Raw genomic sequence first — 10,740 nt, 5'->3', positions numbered from 1 at the left:
ATACTGCATGGATTTTTCTCCATATCACAGTCATGAACTGAATTGTTGTGGACAATAATTCTAACATTTACTCATTTACCTTATCGCTCTAATGTATGCCTATTAACATTCAGGGCAAATCAGGGCAAATCAGTCCATGATGTTGTCTACAAACCTCAGTTCAAATTGATACATTAAATGTGCTGTGCAGAGTTGATTTAAAATCCAAACAAATAAACATGGAAGAAGGTTTGGCGGTGATCAGAAAACAGGTTGCATTGTTCATATTGTAGAACAGGAAAGAACAGAGAAGGGGAAGGTAACTCTTGCATCCGATGCTGAAATTGTAAGCAGTCAGGATGAACACGGTCAAAACATTTGAGCCGGTTGGATGAGTTTCAAGGGAGGTGGTTCTGATTGACATGTTATATCACAGAAAAAGTCTTCCACTTTTACATGTCTTTCTTTTTTCTTTCTTTTTTCTTTCTTTCTTTCTTTCTTTCTTTCTTTCTTTCTTTCTTTCTTTCTTTCTTTCTTTCTTTCTTTCTTTCTTTCTTTCTTTTTATCGAATGCGTGGGCGGACCCACGCAGGCGCTTCCCCATCCAAAAGGATGATGTGCACCTACCCCACCAATCTTACACACAGCCCTCACATTCTCATAACTCAGGTGCAGCTTACATACATGGGCAGGCTTAGGGAGAGAGCTTGGCAGGAGGCTGGCTCGGGTCTTGGGCTGGTGCAGGTGTCTCAGAAAAGTCTGTCATTCTGGTGCACTCTTAATATCTAGCTGGCCCTGAGGCAGTGGAACAAGTGCTGACAGGTAGGCTGAGGAGAATACTTCATGGGCAGATGAAGGGAACATCCTTTGCTGGTGTTATCATGAAAGATGGTGAAAATGAGCAGTCCAGGGGAGCACATAATTAAGCTTCATTCTTGGTAAGGATCTGGTTAGATGAGGTGAGTGTAGCTTTAAAATCACAAGTGTAGATATCATTTTTTGCATGGGTTCTATATATCAGGCATCCCAAATTCTGTTTGCTCCCCATTATACTGAAGTGAAGTGTATTCCCCAATGCAGAATTAGATGTCAAAAAATATTAATTGCAAATAATAGAAGTTACGGCTCTCAGAGCTAAGTTTCTCAAGGTTGTTGCGTAGTGTTCTCTGCCAAGTTCGAGGTGGGAGAGAGGGCTACAGCAATTCTCTCAACTTCTGGAGAGATAATCGCCTGTGGTGGGAGAAAGCAAAGCATGTGCTGCTAAGTATTGCTGCTGGAATTGTAAATATATTGCATAACTTTAACAGATTGTGAAGTCAACATGGGTAAATGAACAAAGTCATATATCTCTTCAATGCATTACATGTGCTGTTTTATTTTATTCATGAGGCTCAATTACTTATAATGTGCTTGCAAAAGAAACCCGTTACTTCTGGTATTTATTTATGTGCCCTGGTTTCTTGTGTTATCATGCAGAGGTCAATTAAGTGGTAATTTCATTTGACCGCAGGTGGTATTTCACATTATCACATTTAGTAAAATGCAAAGCAAATATAGTCACTGTAAATTGGGTTCTTTTAAGAGGCTCTGAATGAATGTTCATATTTGGTTTACATGGTAAATGTTTTGTGAGATACTGCCAAAGGAGCATAACGTGGTATTGTAAATAAAATACTGTGAGGGCAAGAAGTTATGTTTTAGAGTATACAAAGTTCAGTCTTGGCTTACCATTAGTGACCCCATTATAAAAGCAATCACCAGGCAGTTCCCTATATTTAGGGTCACTGCTATACCACAAAATACCAAAACACCACGAAATACCAAGAAATACCAATAACCAAAAATATCACCAACCAAACATCCCATCAGTAATTATCTCTAACAGGATTATAATATTTATGATGGCTCACTACCCCAGCCTAGTATGAAGGCATTTGGAAAGCATTGACCTTGTGACATTAAGTAAAGATATGAACAATAAAAATAGGGTTTAAAAAATCCTTTTTTCAATACGGGAACTATAAGACTGAACAACCCTGGCTTTGGAACATAGCCTGAAATCATTATTTCCTTGAATATCTGCCCAAGCACTGCAACCCATCCTTCTGTGACCCAGGCAAATGGATGTGAATGGAGGCCATCTGGCCCAATGATTGTACCTGCACTGACGGCTGGAAATGCAAATCAATATCTCACTCTGAGAGAGGAATTGTTTGAGGAATTCTGGCCAGCCGTCTGCTTAAAAGGCATTACAAACTCTCCATCTGTGCCAAGAAAAGGGCCCACATTCAGAAACTGGTATTTGGTGCATCCAACAACATAGCTGAACTCTTTAAAATCTGCAGGGAACTAGCCAAACCTTCCGCAGTCCCAGACTCCCCTATTTTGTGCCAGGCCCTCTCAGATTGAAAACATGGGCCATACAATTGGTGAAATTTACTCGTAAGGAAAACCAACAACAACATTTGGGGTATGTTTCTAAATTCTCTATACAGGCTTTACTTCATGGGAGAAACACTGTGCTCCTCATTGAATAAATCACTATCATTTTGTATAGCTTTTACTTATTAGTATACCATTCTTTTTTGTATGTCCACAGTATGTTGCATAATTGAAAAAATCATGAAATTGCTATTAGCTCTTTTTTGACCATACGAAATAGAGCATGTGGTTTCTTTGGACAGTGGTCTACTTAACTCTTTTTTGGTTGCATTTCCACATTAGTGCTAAGGGTGGTATTACCACGGTTCTCCCAGACTGTGATAATATCGATTCATTTACATCAATTGGGTATATTAATCCAGTGTTGCCCACCCTGCCCTTTCATTTGTTTAGGGTGTAAATATTTGCCACAAGTATGCTATTGCGACCATGCGTAATGAGGGAGCCCAAACCAACGAAAACAGGTTTGGGAGGTTACAGAGGGGAACTCTCCCCCCTCCCCTAACAAAATGTTTTGAATAACGGGTTGAAATGGTGCATTAAACAGCACACTTTCTGTGAAAAATTGGGTAAAAGACCAGATAGTTTGCAATCGGTTTTGCATGGTAACACAAAAATACAATAGATGCAAGTCACCAAAACTGTATATGTGCACTTTCCAATCCACGGTCATGTTTTCCCTGCAATATGTGCCAGTATAAAACATAATTTTCATGGTGGCTGTGCCTATACATTTCCATGCTAGTTCCACCAACATATGGCAATATTTCCTTGTAAGAACATATTCATCTTCGCTTTGCCATGTTTTGTATAGCATCAATACTGCCATTATGCACAATGCTGGCTCTGCCAATATATGTCATTACTCCTATGTAAGAATATTGGTTGGCCATTAATGGTGACATGCCACAATAAGAAAACATATCCAAACTGGCTCCAATGTAGGGCAGTCTACACTCATAAGAACACTCATCACACATGCTTCATCATAGATCTCAGTAAATAAAAAGTCATGCTACAGTAAGAAATAGCTAGACAGCTACACCAACATGTTACAATGTAATACTACTTCTCATGCTTGGCTTATCATTGATGCCCAGTAATAAATGCCATGCCACAGTAAGCAATGGCTGGAGTGACTGCACCAAAAGGCCAGTCTAGCCACGTAATAGCACACATGAACTTGGCTTTATCTGAAAATATCAACAAAACATGCAAATCCACTTACTGGTGTGTCAACAATTATTTTGTTATCCATAGCCTCCCAGGGCCTTACACACACACACACACATGAACATACTCACACACACATTAATTCCCTTTCACCCACCAGTCTCTCACCCTTACATCTTCTCTCACATGTGTTCACACTGCATGCTCACCCAGGCACCCACCCACCCAGAACATTCACACACAAACTATGATGTTCATATTAATTCACCCACCACTCACTGACACATATATCTTCTGTCACTTCCACTCACACCACATCCTCAACACCACTGAAACACACCCACCTACCCTGAACATTCAAGCGCAAACTATCACATTCCTACTCATTCACCCACCACTCTCTGAATCATTCCACATACATGCATCTGACACACACCTCACACATCCAAAATACACATACACATTTTTATTTTAAAAAAAGCCTTCTTGCCTGTTTTTCTCACTTGCGTTTTTTTCTGTCACGCCAGGCCCCCAGCTCCTCCACGCTGCTCACAGATAGGAACCAGGAAGCTGGGAGAGCGTCCTGGCTCCTGTATATGACAGCATAAAGAAGCCAGAGAAGTGGTAGGAGAAGAACGTGGCATGTGACACGGGCCACCTGTCACGTTCAGCTCCGACCCCTACTAAGCGCCTTCTTCTCACACTGCGAGCCCAGGCCCTGCCTTCACCCGGATGGGTGGGACTGCACCAGGGCCCCCACCCTAGATCTGGTGTTCCAGGCTTCCCCCCCTATATGCCAATGCTGTGCAGCAGTAATGGTAAATGAGTTTGGCATTAATTCTGCAGGTTTACCAGCAGATTATCAAAAAACCTGTAATGAGTCGGCTTGTCCTTGCGCCAAATTAAGCCTCATGAGGTGACCTTGGGATGAGAGGAAGCAGAGTGAGAAAGCATGAAACTGGAAGGATACATGACTGATTTGACAGAACAGGATTAGGTTGGTGGACAGAGCAGAGCTCAGCAGAGGCTTGAAAGCCGACTGCCTGGAGTTTGGACTGTACCTTTTTTCTGTACTGTGATGGGTTTCGTATGGACACTTGTACACATATTTTCTAGGTGCCCTTAGTGGATCTGACTTAAAGGTAAAGCAGGAGTGTAATGAACACCACTAATGTACAGCTCGCCCCCAATATACAACTTTTGCTGCTGGGAATTTCAGGGACCTCCTCAATACATTTTGCAAGTGAAGTAGTTGTTTGTTATCCCGCTGCGACATGGGTGCGATTATTTGTGACTCTGACAGAGGGACCATGGTGTGCTCACTTGGACTGGTGCACTCAAAGCATTGGTGCAGTCCCTTGTTGTTACTTTCTGGGGTTTTGATGATTCCCAGAATTCATTGAGTAACCTCAACAATGCTTTTTTCATACAGGGATCTGAATGAGTCTGCTATCACCAATAGGATGAGGCCCACTCAGCTGCAATGAGTGATGGTATATCTGGAAGCTAGATTAGCTCAGCCTCTGCAGCTTTCTCTGAGCCCACTTGAGAGGTTGCTGGGATGATAAGGGTTCACCCTCATGGAATTACATTTGGGTTAGATTCCATTGGAAGCATTGCGTGTATGATGTTGTGTTATACTAAGTAAAAATGTAACTCCTATTTTGAGATCTACAGCAAAATGTTAAACAGTGTTGTTGTCTCCTCGTCTCCCAACTGTTATTAGTACTTCTTTGCAGAATTCACAGGTACTGCAGCAACGTGTTCCTCTCCAGCTGAAGTGATGCTTGAAATGTAACCCCATAGTAGGGGAAGCTCATGCCAGTTGCTCTCACTACTGTTCCTCATTTACACAAGTTGCCAAATGCATTCTATTCTTTTCATTTTGTCTGAGAAGGGTTGCATGCAGTGTCCCTCCCCTCTGACCTTGAGGCGGGGGCAAGACAGCCAATCAGTCAGAGGAAATAGACATAAGCTACACTACAAACAAATGCATCTACAAAACCAAAGTCTCTGGAAACATTAATTTCCATTATAATAACTAAGCCTGGGTGAATACTTTAGAGCGAACCTCGAATTCCCAGATGTTCAATGTATTTAGGAATTACCAGGTTAGCCTCCCTGTTGCTCTGCTCTCTCTCCTTGTCTGTGCTAGCCAGTCCTTACCACTCGAGGCCTTCACCTTAAATGTCCTCTCTCATCATTCCCTGTCACACGCTGAAGTGCTTTCGATCCCTCCATCTCAGCTCTGGAGTTCAGACGGGCCTACCTATCATCTGCTCTGCTCTTATAGACAGGCTTGCTTTTCACCCTGCCTGCTGCACCCCTGGACAAAGCGGCATCTGCTCTTTTGGCTCTCCTCTCAGGAGGCCTCTCCTGTTTCCTTGATGCTCCTCTATCCCTCCTCCTTCACGTTTGACCAACCTCATTAGTCTAGGCCTTTTTCTGCAACCACTGTTTCCTCCTTCTCCATTGCACACAGCTGAGTCCACCACAGCAATCACTGTGCCCCAACAAACTGCCCCACCTTGCTCCTATCTTATCTTCCACACCACCAGATAGCAGGTAGCTTGCATCTACCCACTTCGATTTAGTCACTGCTGCCTGACATATACTCACTGAGTTTCAAATTGTGTTGACTAGCCATGTCTCACATCAAGTAGAACTGTTAGTTAGCAATATCCCACATCTATACAGAATTGTGAAGATTGCCACTGTGTCACATCTAGACAGAATTGTGAAGATTTGCACTACGTCACTCCTAGACAGAATTGTAAATATGAGCTTGTGTCATATCTAGACAGAATTGTGAAGATTATCATTGTGTCACATCTAGCCAGGTTTGTGAATGTTAGCTTGTTTCACATTTAGATAGAAGTGTGAATATCACATCTAGTCAGGTTTGTGAATGTTAGCTTGTGTCACATTTAGATAGAAGTGTGAATATTAGCTTGCCCACATCTAGACAGGATTTGTGAATATTAGCCTGTGTCACATCTAGACAGATTATGAAGATTAGCACTGTGTCAATTCTAAACAGAACTCTTAATATGAGCGTGTGCCACATCTAGACAGAATTGTATAGATTGGCATTGTGTCACATCTAGACAGGTTTATGTATACTAGCTTGCGTCACATTTAGATAGAGTTGTGAATATTACCTGGGTCACATTTAGAAAAGATTTGTGAATATTAGGCTGCGCTACATCTACACAGAATTATGAAGATTGGTATTGTGTCACATCTAGACAGAATGATGAAGAGTAGCACTGCGTCACTCCTAGACAGAATTGTAAATATGAGCTTGTGTCACATCTAGACAGAATTCTGAAGATTGGCACTGCGTCACACCTAGACAGAATTATGAAGATCAACACTGTGTCACTCCTCAACAGAATTGTAAAGTAAATATGAGCTTGCGTCGCATCTAGACAGAATTGTGAAGATATATGAAATGATATTTTATTTGTATCATGCTCATACACAAGTGTTTCAGAGCGCGACAAGGCAAGGGAGAGAAATAGGGAAGAACACAACAACGATCTTACTAGGCCCAGTGACATTGAGAATGTGCAAGTGCATGGGAAAGGGAAAGGGAAAAAGTGCATGAAGAGGAGGAGTGGAAAGAGCGGAGCAGAGGAGAAAAGGTAAATAATAATAAATACAAATAAATAGATAATAGATGCAATAAACAGTGGTAATGCAGCCAGCAAGTGGCACGTGCTGTGTTTACGGCAGCAGACTGGGTAAGTCTGAATAAGTGCAGAAAAATAAGAAAATGCAGTAGTGGGATACTGTATGGGTACAGATACAGTGCCCAGTGAAAGGGGTGGCCAGGAGGCAGTACAGGAGGGTGGCCGGGTGAGCAGGTACCAGGGCCCAGGGGACAGAGGGTGACCAGGTGCACAGTGCCAAGAGAGACCAGATCAGCAGGGGAGAGAGGGAGCAAAGGCAGAAGCAAAGAGGAAGGTGTTGAGGTGCTTCCAGAACCGGAGATGGTTCTCCCCAAGTCCTGAGGGAGGCCCCCAGCCGAAGACAGTGATCTACCCCCAGCTCATTTCTTTGAAAAACGACTGACCCTGAGTGAGTTAGAGGTAGAGGAGAAAAGAGTTTAAGAAGAGAGGTCTTTGCAGAGGGATAGCTGAAGGTATTTTGAAACCAGGCCCCAGAAAGCCTTGTGGACAATGCAGGGGGTTTTAAATGTAATTTTATTTAATTTATTTTTGCATTTTTAAAGCGCTCACACAGCCCGTGGGCATCGGGGCATTGTTACATCCTGGCACTGTAAACCTTGAATCTACTGGGAGCCAATGGAGAGATTTCAGAGCTGGAGAGATACGATCCCAGGGCTTGAGGCCAAGTACAAGTCTCGCAGTCCTGTTCTGGATTATTTGCAGATGCCGGAGAGTAGACACGGGTAGATTTAGAAAGAAGCTGTTACACTAGTCCAACCTAGAGAGTACTAGAGTTTGGGAGACAGTGAGCTTCTGGGGGGGAAGAAGAGGAAAAGCAGAGTACCTCTGAGGAGCTGCAGTAGGAATGGCAATGCATCACATCTAGACAGAATTATGAGAATTAGCCCTGCGTCACTCCTAGACAGAATAGTAAATATGAGCTTGCGTCACATCTCGACAGAATTGTGAAGATTGACATTGTGTCATATCTAGACAGAATTATGAAGATTAGTTCTGCGTCACTCCTAAACAGAATTGTAAACATGAGCTTGTGTCACATCTAGACAGAACTGTGAAGATTAGCATTGTGTCACATCTAGACAGGTTTGTGAATATTAGCTTGCGTCACATTTAGGTAGAATTGTGAATATTAGCTTGTATCACATCTAGACAGGATTTGGGAATATTAGCCTATTCCACAGTTAGATAGAATTGTGAACATTAGCTTGCGTCACATCTAGACAGGTTTGTGAATATTAGCCTGTGCAATATTTAGATAGAAATGTGAAGATATTCACACACTACATCGATAAAGAATTTGGAAATTAGCATACAACAAATCTATTTTTTTTATTTTTTATTATGTTACAAACTGAAGTTAAGGAGAACTTGCAACCAAGTCCCACGAAGCACAGTGCAACATTGAATGAGAGAAGAAAGGAAACAAGATCTGTGAATATTGAACCATATCTTCCTCTTTGGGACTGATCTGTCTGTAAGACATTGGGATCAGGGACAGACAAGAGGGTACCATTAAATCAAAGCAAGAGTTGGAACTGTGAGGGGATGGTAGGAGGCAAATGAAATAACAAACAAACCCAAAGGCGGGAACCACAACAAACACTGGCACCTTGAGGTAAGGCCATATAATGAAACAGAGAATGGCGCCAGGGTAGTGAGAGAAACTGGTGAGAGAAGGCAGAAGGTTATGAATATCAAATCATTGTTTTTATTTTATTCTGAATTCAGTATAAAAGTAAATCAAAATCATTGAACATTTTTAATTAATTATTTTTTTTAAAAAAACATCCTAACATCATACATTCATACATTCATTCAAACTAATGTAACTCCTAAAACATTTCATTATTTTAAGATTTTAAGAAAATTCCAATTAATTTCCACTGTGTTACTAATAATTGTTCACTCCAAACAAAATATCAGACATAACTGTTTTTCCTTGAGGGCAGAATGAGTTTCAGATCTGATAAATTTCGACAAGAAAAACAACATCTTTTTAAAGTATCTTCAAGCAGTGATTTTTAAACAAAGAGCAGAACTAGAACATCGTTCAATATTTAATCTTTCCTTTTACAGGTTATCTATACCACCTTTTGGTGAATAACACTGTAGAAAGTTATGAACAACCACAAGCTAACACCAAATGTTGGAACTCGTCCATGCTCCAGAATCCTGCTTGGCGGAGGGTAAGCAACTGTAGTACACTGCTCCCAGTCTTCAGTCACAGGTTTTTCTTTTTTTTCCCTTTTTTTCATTTTTAAACTGACACCACTGCATCAGAACTTAGTCCACTGGTCGCTTTTCACCATATTTCTTTGTAAACTCTTCAGCATTCTTACAGACTTTTTAACGGTCTTTTGAGTATTCTTCAGCTAGGTCAGCCCGCAAAGGGTGTTCTGGTTCGGGGTCGTTTACCAGCGCTATAAGTGACTGGATTACTTGGTCTGTTTTCGTTGCTGGCTTCCAATTCTCTGCACTAATTACTGGTAAGATAACCTGTCCTTTCTCGTCAATATTTGGGTGGTAGATTTTTGTCTTAAATGTGATCTTCGGTGGTTTAAAAGGGTACTCTGCTGGAAAATTGATTTCAATCCTAAAAGCTCCCTTGTCGTATGGAGGATTGTCAGGAACAATCAGCCCTTGCCAAGTCAACACATTTGCTTCATCAACTTGCATATTACAGAAGTTTTTCATTCCAGATTTGCGGATTTCTTCGAGCTCCTTCATCAGCCTCCTGCTGGCCGCCATCTTGGATTCTGCTGGATTTTCCCCCTCCCAGAATCAACATGCGATACATCTAGCTAGCGATGTCACTAACCAACCAACTAAAAATCTCACCCTTCTGCATACACCCCTCAAACTCCAACCACACACAACCACACCTCTAAAGCACACCAAACTGCACAAACCTCACTACAGGGCAGCAACAAAACAACTCACACATAGCCCAGCACAACAGAAAACGACGGCTACCAACCAAAAAACACACCTAAACTCAGCGAACGGTGTTATCCGAAATGAAGCTGCCAACAGCACATCACTGCTATCTTGCACTTTTCCTGCTATACTAGCTCACCCCACCCCCTTTCCTTTTCAGATCCTCCAGAGCGCCAAGGGACCACTCCACTGGTGATAGTGCACTGTCTAAATGTCCTTTAACATTAACAATAACATTTCATGCCATGTTTCTGTAAACAGTAGGTTAAGGAGGAAAGGCCCTTTCCTGCCAAAACATGTTCCAAGGAATGTATAAACTAAATGGAACATTTCAGAACTTATCTTGCCAAGGATGTCCACAGAAAACAAACTGCCTAATTAACTAATGGCTTGCAGCTGACTGTTTCTTAAAAAAAAAGAAGCCAAAATAAGATCTGGAGACAAGGTAGAGCCTATGATGTGCCAGTAGGCAAGGAAAGTAAGTAAAGAAACACATGAACCTTGACATGACCATG

General features: G+C 41.7%; 1 pseudogene; it reads right to left on the bottom strand.

The window, feature by feature from the left end:
- Positions 1–9,441: 9,441 nt before the first annotated feature.
- LOC138493185 (ubiquitin-conjugating enzyme E2 L3 pseudogene) lies at positions 9,442–10,064 on the bottom strand (annotated as a pseudogene).
- Positions 10,065–10,740: the final 676 nt, after the last annotated feature.

The sequence above is a fragment of the Ambystoma mexicanum genome, chromosome 10 (assembly GCF_040938575.1).
Source record: "Ambystoma mexicanum isolate Mex_15411 chromosome 10, UKY_AmexF1_1, whole genome shotgun sequence".
Lineage (NCBI taxonomy): Eukaryota > Metazoa > Chordata > Amphibia > Caudata > Ambystomatidae > Ambystoma > Ambystoma mexicanum.
This window is presented reverse-complemented; position numbering and strand designations above follow the sequence as displayed.